The following is a 14,105-nucleotide window of genomic DNA, read 5'->3' as shown; positions in this document are numbered from 1 at the left end:
GTGGTCTGTCGTCTCCTCCGTCTATGCCAGTAAATGCGGGAAAGGCTGTGGAAACTGTAGCGGAAGTGCAGCTCTGTGTTACGAGCGGTGAGAATATATACCCCCTTCCCCCCCCCCCCCCCCCCCCCCCCCCCCCCGGCGTGCATTAACTATACTCAAAGGGCAGAGCCGTGGAAAGTTATTGTCGGAAGCTTTCTGATAAAATGATTTGCCCGCCATGCCACGTACAGAACATCATTGCGTAGCCATCTGCGGTTTTCCAAACTAAGTGCCTTAAAGTATGTAACGCGAGTTAGGTTTAAACGCTTTCGTGAACCTAAGGACACGCTCCTATTTTGGTGTTTGATTAAACCTCAAATGAAGCAGCGTTCGCCGTTAGCAACTCGAAGTAACTTCACTACAAAGCTCAACTTTTGATATTGCGCGGCCATTTTATTGGACAGCCTGATAGCACTGGGAAGTCTTTGTGGAGGACGAGACCGCATGTCGAAAGAGGAGAGTGTTAGTCACCCGCACTGTCATAGAGGGCTTTGGGTTAGGGTTGTAGAGATTTATGTCCCTCCCAAAAGGTAATCGGCTATGGCATAGAACGGGAGAGAGAGAGAAAAGAGGGAGGGGAGAGGGCTTTGTATAATTAAAACCACGCTAGGTTCTTTAACGTGCGATGACCTCGCACCGAAACCCACCGCACCACCCCGCCGGGGTGGCGCAATGGTTAGGGCGCTCGACCACAGTTGCCAAGTATACGGGTTCGAATCCCGGTCACGGCGGCCACTTTTCGACGGAGGCGAAGAGCTATGCGCTCGTGTGCTGTGCGATGTCAGTTCACGTTAAAGAATCCCAGGTGGTCGAAATCTCCGGAGCCCTCCACTATGACATCTTTGTTAGGTCGCTTTGGGATGTTAAACCTCAATAACCAAACCAAACACGCCGCACCATTGTATTCTGCTTATAGAGCGGTAGCCCTACTCCTCCGGGTACAAACCAGGGGACCGCTTTCTAGCGACCTTTCTAGCGACAATTCTCACCCACTATGGTACGCTACGGTATGCTATGCGTGGCCACATGACTAACTGACCGCCTTATACGTTTGACCTTGAAAGGATCGAGATTGATTTTCAATAATGTCATAAATCACATGATAGGCGCGCGATGATGCTGTACGCGTGGTATTGGTAAAAGCAAGAAGAACATATATCAATCGTCAAACTCGGTTTAGACGAGTTTAAACACTACATTGTTTTTATTTTACATTTAAACAAAACGCGCGCAAAGCTGGGAGAGCAAATATAGACGCCATTGCGTGTCACTGCGCGAGCTTAATATGCTCCAAAAAGAGACGATTAGTTGCTGCGAATGATTTCGAGTGTCTTCGGAGCCGTGCCTAGTCGGAGCGGAGCGAGAAAGCGTAGGGAAATTGCAAAATTACTCGGGTACGTGTCCCGCGTGGGAGAACTGTCTGGGAAATGACGGTATGCGTCACGACTCTGCCGAAGTCGTCTCGAAACGCGACCTTCCAAGATGCGGAGCCAGGAACAGGATATCCAGGAAGGCGATATCCTGTGGACAGTGAGTGACACTCAGGAAGAGGATATCATTTACTACAGGAAGCTCGACCGTGCTGCAACTCGAGAGTGCCAACGCATGTTTCGGCGGAGAAGCAGTGAAAAAAGGAACATATCCGCGTCTACGGCTCATTCTACTCGGCGATGGAGAAGGTGCACGGCAGACGTTACACTTGTCAGAGAGTTATCCGAAAGTATTTGTACAGGTGTTGTTCAGCATTGCAAGATCTTGCGTGCTGATTGCATCTGCAATGGTATTGCAGTAGATGCAGCATACCTTTTTTCTTTCGCGCACTAATGATAATGTGTTAATGTTGATGGTTGTGTCGGTACAGCAGCACTGTATAACATTAGCAGTGGCAGAAATAGTAACAGTAGCAGTGGTATAAATAGGGATGCCAGCAGCATCTATAATATTCGCATCTTTAATATTTGTAGCAGCTTTGGTGGGGATTTTGATTGATGGCCGTAGTCATAATGCTACCATCATAGGAAAAAACAGTAATATTAGTAACTAATTTAGATTTTGATGATGTTGGTAGTAGCTTGTTTTGGAAACAATGATAATTGTAGCTGTGTCTAGAGCAATAGTATTAAAATTAGTAGTAGCAGTGGTGGCAGCAGCAGTATAGGCCTCGTAGGTAGTAGTGGAAGTAGTAATGTACTAACATGCGCTAACAGTACTAGCAGGAGTTAGTCGCTTTAACAAGGTAAACATTGGAACGGGCTGGTGTAAAATCTCTTTGGTGCAAACAGCGCCAACACTAGAGACCGTGTCTCTATTATACTCCTATTCCACCCAGTCTCAACTCTGTGGCAGGATGAAAAAATAGCGCTACAGACTAGGACGAATATCAAGAAGCAAACAGGACTGGCGCTGTTATGACTGAAAGGTATTTGCAGTAGGTCAACTTCCGCAAATGGAAGATGCGTATTGGATGCTTCGTTTCCTGTTTTACCTTTTCGTGCCTGTCTCACCTTTTCGTTCCTGTCTCACTTCACACTACACTGACATTCTCCCTCCCCACTCCTTGTGATTATTTACATGCACCTTGCAACTCCAGTGTTTCGCAAGTTCAGGTTGAGGCGGCTTCTTGCAGCTCCTATATAAACAAAATTCTCTGTTTACACCAGGGTTAGCGTTGTCGCTCGTGTAGAGAAAGCGCTTGCTGTTGCAACGCGCATCTCGTCACCTAGTTCCCCCTTGTATTCGACACGCCATCACGACGATGTCACCGCACAGTCGCCTATCGGAGGAGCCGGCGTCGATGGCCGCTGCGTCCGATGCGTTTCCTTTCCTTATCTAGCGTCTCCAGCGTGGCTTTTACTCCGGCGCGGGCGGGCCGTTAACGGCCCCCTCGACGAAGCGTGAAGAATTCCGCTCTTGCTTCAGCCCCCCCGCCCCCCCCCCATATAGCTGTGATGCCTCTTACACCGTCGTGAGGTCGTCTTCGCGTACATCGCTCGTTTTATGGCTGCGGGAAGTTGCACCACGGTCGTGGGCCGATCGAGGCTGTCTCGCTTGGTTCGTGCGTTTATTCGTGCCTGCTTGGTTTCGCGAATGACGCTATCCCGACCATCGACATTTAAAGGTCCCAGCTAGTTTGGGCCCAACAATAGACTGCGGTCGAGTGCACGGGGAGTGTGCCACTGCAAGCAGTCGTGCTCGAAGTGGAAGAGCGCTTGTCAGGTCATAGTGTACTAGCCTATTCTATAGCTCTCCTGTTTCACCGTATTCCCCGTGTATTCTTTTCTAGTCATTTATTGCGGCTTAATTAAGTCCTAAAAGATGCTGGTAACTCGATATTTCATTGTCCGCTCTAAAGTCTGGGTAAATCTAAACATAGCTCATAACACTGGGTGTTCATTTTAACCGAAACTAAAAAAAGAAATTGTAACTGAAGTGCTAATATTTCTCCGCCATTTTTCCTCATGCTGTACGCAGTGAATCCCTGCATGCCTTCCGAAACTAGAAGCGACATCCGCGATGCGTTACCCAGATACATGCACGACGGAACGCGTATTTAAATTACATTGATATTTAGCCTTATCCACTTATTTAATCAGCCCTTGTATAGAGACGAGTGAGATGAATCAGTCAATGTGCTTACCATCGTTTAAATATACATAACGTTGCCTTTCTTTGCTGTTTCTATGTGCTAGATTTAAGGGAAAGGTGCTAAACATCCTTAAACGGTTATGAAGGAGAGTAGTTTCCTAAATTCTTACCAAAAAGCAGTGAATATAGAAACGTTCGAGTGACGGAAAAGGACGAATGTCACACCTAACAGGCGAAGGTTTGTAGCCGATGGCTTCGGGTAGGTTTCATATTGTGCGTGATCGCACCGGTTTCGTTCGTAACGTTGTAGTCATGCGTTGCACCGGCCAGAGTTAATAGATTGTCAGCCAGCCAAGAGCCATTTCATGGGTGCGAGGCGAGAAGCAGTCCCTGACCGTCGGGCTCTATAGGTCTAGCTTCCACTACGCTGCACGGTTATCATTTTTTAGAGGCGTGGAATTTTGTTTTCAGTAGTAAAAAAAGCAAATAAATGATAAAATTTTATTTATAGTTGCTGCCTTAAACGGTTACATGGCCGCAGTATCCCCTGCCCTTGTTCTTACTTTTGGTGTGGTTGTAATGCTTTTTTATATGGTTAACCTGTAAAAAGCTGTGCATAATTAAAGGGTGCGAAGTTTGAGGTGTCCTTGATGCCGTGAGCCAACTAATTATTATAGTGAACAGTGTCGGGGGGGTGTGGTGCAAAGGAATGCTCCGATGCAGGAAAAACACTAAAATCACAGTAACTTAGCTGTAGTTAAGTCTACGAGATTGCGAAAGCAGGAGAGGCGAAGTGGCTCCAATGGAAGACGACACCACCTGTTGCGCTGTGGTCTAAAAGGTGCTAGGGTGCCTCGATGCGTGCACCCGCGGAAGGGGGCGCGCGCATCGAGGCACCCTACCACCTGTTAGACCACAGCGCACCTAGTGGGAGAAGCGCGAAACGCCTGGCGTGGCTACGAGCCACGCTACGCTGAAGAGCAGACTCGGTAGCCCATCTTGTCGTTGTTAAGAACTTTATTTTTTCACCAATGTAGGAGGCCCCCTACTCTCCGCCCCCGGCACGCAGGCCTATGGGACGGAGGCCGGGGCCTCCGCGACTCGCCTCGCTTATGACGTCACACCACCTGTTAGACTACAGCGCACCTAGTGGGAGAAGCGCGAAACGCCCGGCGTGGCTACAAGCCACGCTACGCTGAAGAGCCGGCTTGGTAGCCCAGCTCTCGCGCTGGAATGACGTCAGTAGTCACGTGGTGTAAAGCGTAACTACCGGACCACGATACGCTGAAGGCTCGAAACCTGGTGTAGTATTGCTTTCGCAATAAAAGAAGGCGCGTCCGCACATCTTGCACCTTCTTACATCATCAAATATTGCACGTCCGCACGTGGGCCCGCACATCGGTCTCCGTGAGCTAACGCTGAGTGCAGTTTTATTGACGCCGACAGCGGGATCTCCTAAACTCCACACGCCTGGACAGCCAGACTGCAGCTTTGTGCGCTGAATGCACTTTACCCGTTGCGTACGTTATATTGTTTTGGGGTCGGTGTTTCTCGTAACCATCTAGCTGTCACTGGTTTGTGCGAGATCCTTGCTCCAGCGAAGCAGCTTTTATTTTTGACAGTGCTTTGCGTAGCGTCCAACAGAAATTGTACCTGTTTTATAGCTCCGTCCGACTATATGCATACGGCGCGCCTTCTAGTGCCTCCAATAACAGCGCAAGTAGAAAGAAGGGACAGGATATATCATAAGAGAATAGCGCTCTATCCTGTCCCTTTTTTCTACCTGCGCTGTTATATAAGTCATGGTTACCAACTAGCCCAACAAGAATCAATCTTCTAGTGCCGTTCCTCTCTACATGTGCAGGAGGCCCTAATGCTGGGCACTTGTGAGGAATGTGTCGCAGCTACCTTTACCCCGTTAATGATACCCCTTTAACCCGACGTGGCAGGCCTGGTTAGTCTCGATCCAGCGGGTATAGTGACTCTGGCGCTCTTTCCTTCTCAGTGATCCGTATCACGTCTACGTCACTGAAGAATTATATATATATATATATATATATATATATATATATATATATATATATATATATATATATATATATATATATATATATATGATCGCAATAGGTTCGCAATAGGTTTGAAAGTAGTACAATGCGCCCTGTTAATTGTCTCAGTGGGTTATTTTATCGTATTTGGATGTGTGAAGAGGTAGATGACAATCGTTTCCAGCATTTTCCGAATACATGAGGACATTTCGTTGCTTAGTTGCGTTGTAAGGAGAATCTGGACAAATTCATTCATCGTATTGTAACGGTTTAATATATCTGGACTATATACGCCGGCAGAGGGCGCAGGGTGGCTCTCAGGCTGCAACAATGCAGCTTTTTGCCTTGCGTCCTCTCTCCTTTGTTACTCATGTAACCTTGTGAGAGTTAATAAAGATACTAATTCATACTATATCTTCCTCTTTTTTCTTATTACGCGTGCTCCTAGCTTCATATTGCACCTGGCCACTGTATTTGTTCGCGTCTCTATGCAGGCATGTAAGGGCGCGTCTCTCGGTTCCGATTGGAGATCGCTAGACGGAAGATTGATTCTGGTAACCTCTCCGCGGAGGCGCCAGACGTTGCAGCGCTTCCGGTACACGTGTGCAATTCTGACTCGCCTCTTTCCTTTCGCACACGCGCCGGCACGCAAATGGAACTCCGCAGAAGGAGGGAGCAACCGGGAAAACTCGTCCCGTCCCATCTCTGAGACGTTACTACCATCCCCCTCCCACCAAGAACCCGGCCACCTTATAATACACATTGACGTACTGCCCTCGAAGTTCCTCCTTATATTCACTTTCCTGGGCTGCCCCACTTCCCCCACGGCTCCTTATATATTTGCCATTTCCTGCTCCCGGTTCTTTCCCGGATCATTTCATATAGATGGTCTTTTTCGTCACACTCGCTTCTGGGCCCAGTTTTTAATCTTCGTCCTCTTGAATCTTCGCTAATCCTTACGTATAAGTACTACTTCTACCTTCCCCACCCTCCCATATTCCTCTCTAAGCTTTTCTCCGCTAATAACTTCTTTAACTTTTCATGGATACTTCCTCTTTCTCTTACCGCGAGCCCCGCTTTGTTTTTGTGTGCCCGGTTTTACTTCTCAGTCCCTTTTCATTCTGCGTCTTCCTCATTCTTACCATAAGCATTCTTCACGCACTTCTCTAGCTGCCTCTTAATCCTCTTTCCCGTCAATTCTTCCCTAATCTCGCTCTCCCTTATGACCTCCTTAAACTGCCCTTTCTCATCGGCCTCTTTTACCTCCTCCCTACTTATTCCATACGTGTTTCTGCTCTCGTCGCATCTCCTTGCATTCCCGCTTCTCTAGACCTCCCGTGAATCTCTCTCGCCCACTTCTGACTCTACTTCCTACTTACCACGACGCACCCATACATTTGCTTAAATTCCCGAGCGAGTTATGAAGGAGCCGAGGGCGCGGCGATGTCGAAAATAGCGCAGCGCGCCGCCACCACCACTGCGGTCAGCGCTCCTCTGCCCGCTCCTCCCTTAGCGTGCGGCCAAACCGCTTCCTAGCAGTTCCCCAAAACGGGGCCTCGATCGAGAGACCGAGAAGGAAAGCGATCCCTAGGGGCAACCGCTTGGACGTCAGACACACCGTTTTTTCTCGTTCCTTCCCTCAATGGCAGAAATAAGGCAAGAAATCGAACACGACAGCAGAAACACGGCAGAGAAAAGATGTGAGAATGAGGGACAAATAAGAAAGGAAAAACAGAATTGTGAAAGCCGCTCCTCATCTATTCTTTCGCAGGGAAAGATGATGGAAAGAACTGAGCACAACCTGGGAAAAGAATATAGGGAATAAAAAGGGAAATGGGGAAAACGTAGTGAGTGCGCTCCTGGCCCGGCTACGCACGGCATCTTATATTCGGGAACAATTCTTCGCTCAACGCGCCGTCCTCCCTGTTCGCGAGTCCGTGCCCCGTTGCCTTCGATTTAGCAGCCGCCCACGCGAACTTATTTGCGACGAGCGTGTCAGCGATTGGCATCACGCAGGCGCCTGGTGACGTCACGAAGGGAGTGAAGGTTGAGGTGAAGGGCAGCGATGTGGAGAGTAGGAACACCAGAAGGTCCATGATTCACACTGGGCGTCCGTTCAACTAATTTCGCATGCCTGCCATTTTTGCGTCACGCAACCCTAGCTTCTCCTGCTCATGCTGCCGACGTAAGAAGGGCATTGAAGGTTCAGACGGGAAGCGGTTTCTAAATAGCGCGCTTGTTTATGGCGCGATTAGAAAGGAGAGGAACACAGCGATTGCTTTTTAGTACGAAATACAGGGTCTCGTTCATCTGTCATTTCGCCCGTCACAAGTTAACATTCAATGCATACTCTTGGACATGCGACAGGTGTGAATCAGAATAAAAATTGCTGATGGTGTAGCTTGATTAAACGTAGTGTGTAAGGTAAAGCTCTATTACTATTGGTTACATGTGGTAAAGCTGTTTATTTACACAAGAAGAAGCCGGTCTAATGGAGCAAGAAATTCGGAAGACGCCAAGAAGAAAACAGAAGGGAAGAAGGAAGATGGGGCGCATGCTTAGCTGTGGTCTGCGCCCAGCACGGTGACCTTGCCTTTACATGGCGTAGTGAAGCTTCGCTTCGATAAAACGGTTAGAAAGACGACGTCGCCACCATAGAGCTATACAGCTTAAAGCTCATTTGCCTTAGTGTCGCCTCTCTGCCTGCACAAGCGTGACTATTTTATTCTGATGATGGTGAATCTGTTTCAATGACGTAACGGAAGACTGCCAACCCGTATAAAAATTTCTTCAGACAGCATAGACTGTCTATAATTCAGTCTGTAAAGTGCACAAACTGCTCTAGACAAATCTATAGACTGATGTATAGACAGCCTATAGAATTCTGGTAATTTATTTCTTTAAGACATTTGTTTATAGGCAGTCTATGGTGAAGAAGGCTGACCGCCGAAGAATTGACGCGTTTGAATTGTGGTTCTGGCGGAGACTCTTGAGAGTTCCTTGGACAGCCAAAAGATCAAATCAGTCGATATTGTCGACCATAAACCCTGACTGCTCATTGGAGGGTCAAATTCTAGAGTTAAAGCTCAGCTACTTTGGTCATCTGATGAGAAGAGAGGAGTCGCTGGAGAAAGATTTGATGCTGGGAAAGGTTGAGGGTCACCGGAGAAGGGGTAGGAGCGAACGCGATAGTTAGATGGCATCCTCGAGGCGCTGCAGATGAAGTTATGTGATGTTAGGAAGATAGTGAGAGACAGGAAAGCGTGGCGTGATATGGTCCATAGGGTCACGAACAGTCGGACACGACTGAACGACTGAACTGATGGTCTTGTTGGTTTCGTTTGTGGAGTTTAACGAGAGACTCATGCTACGAGGGACGCCATAGTGGAGGACTCTAGAAATTGTCACCATCTGGGGTTCTTCAATGCGCACTAACATCGCACAGCCCACAGACACCGTCTACAACTGTTGAAAAAAAAAAACACACCATACAGCTGTCAAAAATGACAATTTATATACACCATGGCGCTCTCAAAGAGCACCATGGATAAGCCGAACATGTCACGAACATATCTGATCATGGTCAGTGTTGAGTAAAGGCCCGCTTCGCAAGCACTGCACGGTCCAGAAGCCGTCGGGCGCCTTGCCAACGAAAATCACGTGCCCTTCGTTAAACGTGATGCTGCCCGGCGACGCATCTAATAGAATCCGAGCTTCTTGCATATCAATTACGTCCTTACATCTGTTGTTTTAGGATATGAGAAGACAGAATACACCGTATATATTCTGTTCTGTCTTATCGATTAAAGTATCCTGATGTCTTATATAATCTTTCTCTGCCGTATACTATTCCATTTTGTTATGCTCCATTATGTCCTATTATGCTAACCTATTCGATCCGATTTTCACTGCAATCATACAGTGTTCTGTCTGCAGTTTTGTTCATCTTACTCGGCTCAGTTTTCGGACACTATTGATTCTCGAAGTGAATTAATAGCAACCGAATCATCGCTGCATGTGTTAAAGAATTTAATGAGAGATAATGATGAGGATGATGAAAACGTTTATCGAAAGCCACATTGGCTTAGATTAAGGGAAGGATAATCGGTTCCCTAGTCCGGGACACCATTGGTAAACGCCGCTGGCCGTGCTCTTTCGACAAGGGCTCGTTATTCCTTGAGGTCCGAGCTGGACAGGGCCAATTCCCAGCCTTCCCACGTTGGCTGATTTATGTCAATAATGGTATTTTGTTGACAAGCCCATACCATATGGTACAAGTTTGCCTTCTGGTCACAAAATTTGCACTGCGCCGAAAAGGACTCGGACTCAATAGCGTGAAGTGTTGCTGGATTATTAAATGACATAGTTTGTAACCTCCCAAGGTGACACTCTTCTGATTTACTTAGACCCTTAGCGGGCGAATGTCTGCCTTTCAATGCGCAAATGCTGTAATATCTCTGAATATGTTGTTAACGGAGAGGGGGAGCCTAAATCAGCAAGAGAGGACGTAGAAGGATTCCGGGGAAGAAAAGCTCGGGCCGAAGCGTGTGCGTGCTCGTTTCCTTCAATCTCCTGGTGACCTGGTACCCATATTAGTTCCTTCCGTGCAGCTGAAGTCCTACATTGACTCAGAATTTTGCAGGCTAACGGCGTGATTATGCTACGCATGTAGTTTCTATAGGCTGCCTGGGGATCTGTAATTATGTATTTCGATGAGGAGTGCGTTGCGGCTATGGCTATCGCCACTTACTTCATAGCCTGCGTATCCCCGTTGAACTGAAAGCCCGTCCACGACCTGAATTTGGTGCACCAATGATATTGTTGTTATCCCTGCTGCAGGACCCGCAGCGTCCACGAAGAAGGCTCCTTCTTCTCTTGAACAATATTCGCTCCTCTTCGTGCTTCTCGCCACTCATCTAGCATGATGATGCTCCGGGTGCATGTTTTCGGGGAGCGGAAGCGTAAGGAACTTGTTCTTCCACTCTTGATGTATATCTTGTCTCCCAGCCACTTAGGAGGGCGAGCCATGTTGAACACTAAAGGAAGTCGCGCCTGGTGCGTCCCCTCCGGTTTCGGGCAAATCATCAGCTCCAAGCTGCCGATTACCCACCCGGCCGGTTAGTTTTGTAACCTTCGCCCACGTACATTCAGCAAGCTCCTGTAGTTTTCGCTCAATTCTTATTTCAGAGGCTTGCAGCCTAATTAGACGGGGCTTCAAGATCCCCATGTAAGACCCGCTCTGCCGCTGCTTGAATGCCCCTCTTAATAGCTGCCTGAACGTTTTTCTCAATAGTAGTTTGCAGAATTCCCTCGAGGATCGTCTGTATATTCTGCATTATACAAACTTTCAAACACGGAAGGTCGTTCAACAAACATCGCTCGACAACCGCCTCAATCCTGGCATGTTCCTCTGTGGCACCAGCCCCGTTATCGGTCTCCGGCGCCACTACGTTACTGTTTCCCTCCTTTTCCTTTTTCTCACCTTGAGGGACAAGAGTTGGAGCCTGCTCAGTAGGAGGAAGGGGAACATCCTCCTCCATTGCAGATTCTCCAGGAGTTTCTGGCATGTTCTGACCCTCTGCCGATGTCCTCTGTTCCTGACTTTTATACTTCGCTAGCTCCTGTTTTAATCTGATATTTTCCTCTTGAAGGTTTTCAACAGCCAAAGTGGGAGGCGGGGAAGCGACAATCCGTGCTCAGCTCACCTTGCTGCCCGTGGTTTTCTCCAACTCGGCTTCTCCAACCCTCTTGTCACCTGGACGACCGCTTCCTTCAGACCCCTGCTGGGACGTCCTCGTTCCGGTTCTCATTGCGGTCTTCCGCTGTTGCGGTCTAGGCCCTGAATTTCTCCGGTTGTCTCTGGATTGACGCTGGCTGCTCTAGTGCTCACCACCAGGCTTCCGCCCTGCTCTGGAACGATTCCTGTATTTCCAGGCGCAGTCTGCGGAGCTCGTGAGATGGGCACCACCTCAGACTAGGCATCGGGGCTGGGCACGCCTGACCCTCTTCTTTGGTGATGTTTCCGCAGGCCCTGCAGATATTTTCTCGTTGATTAGAGCAAACATCCACCCTATAGCCCCACTGTTCCACAGCGGGTACAAGCTGGTGTTGTCTTCCGGTAGAGACGGATGGGCACAGCCTCCCCCCAGTGGAACACGTTGAACGGCACTATACGGCATTCGAACGTAATCACCGCTGCGTTCGACTCTCCTAATTTCCTCACACCCACCACGGGAGTGCGTGGAGAGCAAACAGCTTGAGCAATATCTGCTTCTGACACTTGAATTACTCCATTTGCGGGCTTTAAGGAGTGGAGGGTCAAATTTGGCAGCGCATTGCGCGAACTGCACTGCGTGCGAGCCGCGACTGGCTGACATTAAGATTCTGGGCAGAGGCCGTGACAAGACAGCGCGTGAGCTGTTGGAGGCATTCCATATCGGGAAAAGGGGAGATAGGTGTGTCAGCGATACGTCGGTGCGGCTCTGGAAGGCAGAGATCAGTTTTCTTGATCGGGTTTTGTGATATTCCTTGATAATGTTTTGTGATATTCCTTATATTTTTTTCCTCTGTCTTTATGGGATTTTTATGTACTGCGCATGAACCCTTTTCAGCATATATTTGCTGTTATTGCTGCAATAAACCAGATGTGAGTTAGCGCGTGTCCTGTGTCTTCTTCTCTTGTGTGCGTCTTCCCGTGCGCTTTATCCTCAGTCGAATTACTCCACGACACGTATTTTCGGGCATCTTGAGGTAGACATGCACCGCTTGCATGTGGCCGCCAATCCGCAGATTCTCGAGCGCGAGGACTTGCCGAATAAGCTCTGCGTCTCGAATTCCTACCGTGATTATACTTTGATCCCAGGCCGGCCATATTGCAAGCGCCTGTGATTTGCGTTCGATGCCGGCAGCAGCATATATACCTTTTCCTATCTGATTAGTATCCTTGAAATTTGACAAATCGAGCGTTCCTTTGGGTTTCATGACGACAACAGAGTCTTCAGTGCCGAACTTGGGCACCGCCTCTGGTTTCCAACGTTTCGGTCGAAGCGGTTTGCTCGGCGCTGAAGTGGGGCCATGGCCGTCAGCAGCGTCTCCACTGCGCAAGCGTTCCTGCCGTTCGGTGCTCGCGCACTTCGCAGACGCTCGCTCTTGCTCTTCTAATTTCTTCCGAATAGCATATTCAGTGGCTTCATCGAAGACTGGTTTCTTCGCAGCCTGTAGCTCCTCTACTTGCATGATTTCCGGGTCGTAGCCCCGTGAAAGACTCATGATTGCCGCGCCTGGTGCCGCGTCAGCGGCCCGGTGTCTTCGCCAAGCCTTAGGCTTAGCAGCTGCGCCATCGTGGTCGACTGACAAAGTCCCGTAAAATCGCCAAAAGGAGGTCCACCGAAATTAAAATGGTGTCTTCGGGTGCCTGGCAACCTGCCGGCCAAAATTCAGTGTTGAGCGATGCAAATCGATGGTTTGGCAGTAGGACATCCGTTTCGCGTAACCGACGTGAAGCGCGTCCACTCTGCTTGACGGCTCACAGCGCCGCCACCCCCCCCCCCCCCCCCATTTAATGAGGGAGGAATAGTTTTAGGCTCATTGTCATTAAAGTGGCAGGCTGGCATCGATGCACCTTGCAAGCAGGGCACTACGGCATTGACAAACTATTTGGACGGTGAGCCTAAAACTATTTAATGAGGGAGAAATAGTTAGGCTTACCGTTTACATAGTTCGTCATTGCCGTAGTGTCCTGCTTGCAAGGTGTATCGATGCTAGCCTGCTACTTTAATGTGTTAACCAGTGAAGAAGGCTCCTACATGTACAGTTAGGATATCGAAGCCGATGTTATGCAATTAGTTCCTGGACAACAATTTCGTCGTTATCGTAGGGTGTATTGAACACGAGAGTTCTGCGAGAACGAACAGTAGCTCGGACTAGGCCCCTACTCTATGCACAGGATTGGACACGCCTTGCATAGTAGCATTTTTTAGATGTTGCACGCCGCATCCTTAGAGCGCGTTATGATGGTTATGATGCGACAACTTAAATTGGGGGGAGACTTGGCTCCCATTTGCTTATAAAATCACTTATAATCACTTATATAATCATTTATGGCTTATGGCTCTTATGCTTCTTATTTGCAGTATCCCTTTGGGGAGTATGTGCACTAGGCTACTTCGCGCTCAATTTCTAATCCCTTTACTTACGCCTCTATTACCTCGCACATAGTCATTAGCATACTTTCGTAAGTTACCAAATTATGTGAAATACCACACAACACAGATATAGAGCCCTCTTTTTACCTCGCCGTACGAATGTATTCTCGTGGCCTATACGGCTAACGTGTCCGACTTGGCATCCAAGGCATCCGATAAGTTCGATTCCCCATTTCAGCCTTCCAGCTCAAAGGAGGTGGCCGAGTTGTCAGCGCCAGCCAGCTCTACC

The 14,105-nt window shown here is 48.5% G+C and overlaps 1 protein-coding gene, 1 long non-coding RNA gene and 1 pseudogene across 2 annotated transcripts in view; 1 reads left to right on the top strand and 2 right to left on the bottom strand.

The window, feature by feature from the left end:
* The window catches only part of LOC146182080 (uncharacterized), a 133,995-nt gene that overhangs the window by 80,141 nt on the left and 39,749 nt on the right, over positions 1–14,105 (top strand). The gene's annotated exons all lie outside the window — the stretch shown is intronic.
* LOC146182081 (inactive phospholipase C-like protein 1) overlaps positions 1–14,105 on the bottom strand; it is a 114,852-nt gene that overhangs the window by 76,844 nt on the left and 23,903 nt on the right. The gene's annotated exons all lie outside the window — the stretch shown is intronic.
* Positions 11,479–12,941, bottom strand: LOC146182082 (uncharacterized; annotated as a pseudogene).

Source organism: Amblyomma maculatum, chromosome 8, assembly GCF_055883805.1.
Source record: "Amblyomma maculatum isolate TAMU_Amacu chromosome 8, ASM5588380v1, whole genome shotgun sequence".
Classification (NCBI taxonomy): Eukaryota; Metazoa; Arthropoda; class Arachnida; order Ixodida; family Ixodidae; genus Amblyomma; species Amblyomma maculatum.
This window is presented reverse-complemented; position numbering and strand designations above follow the sequence as displayed.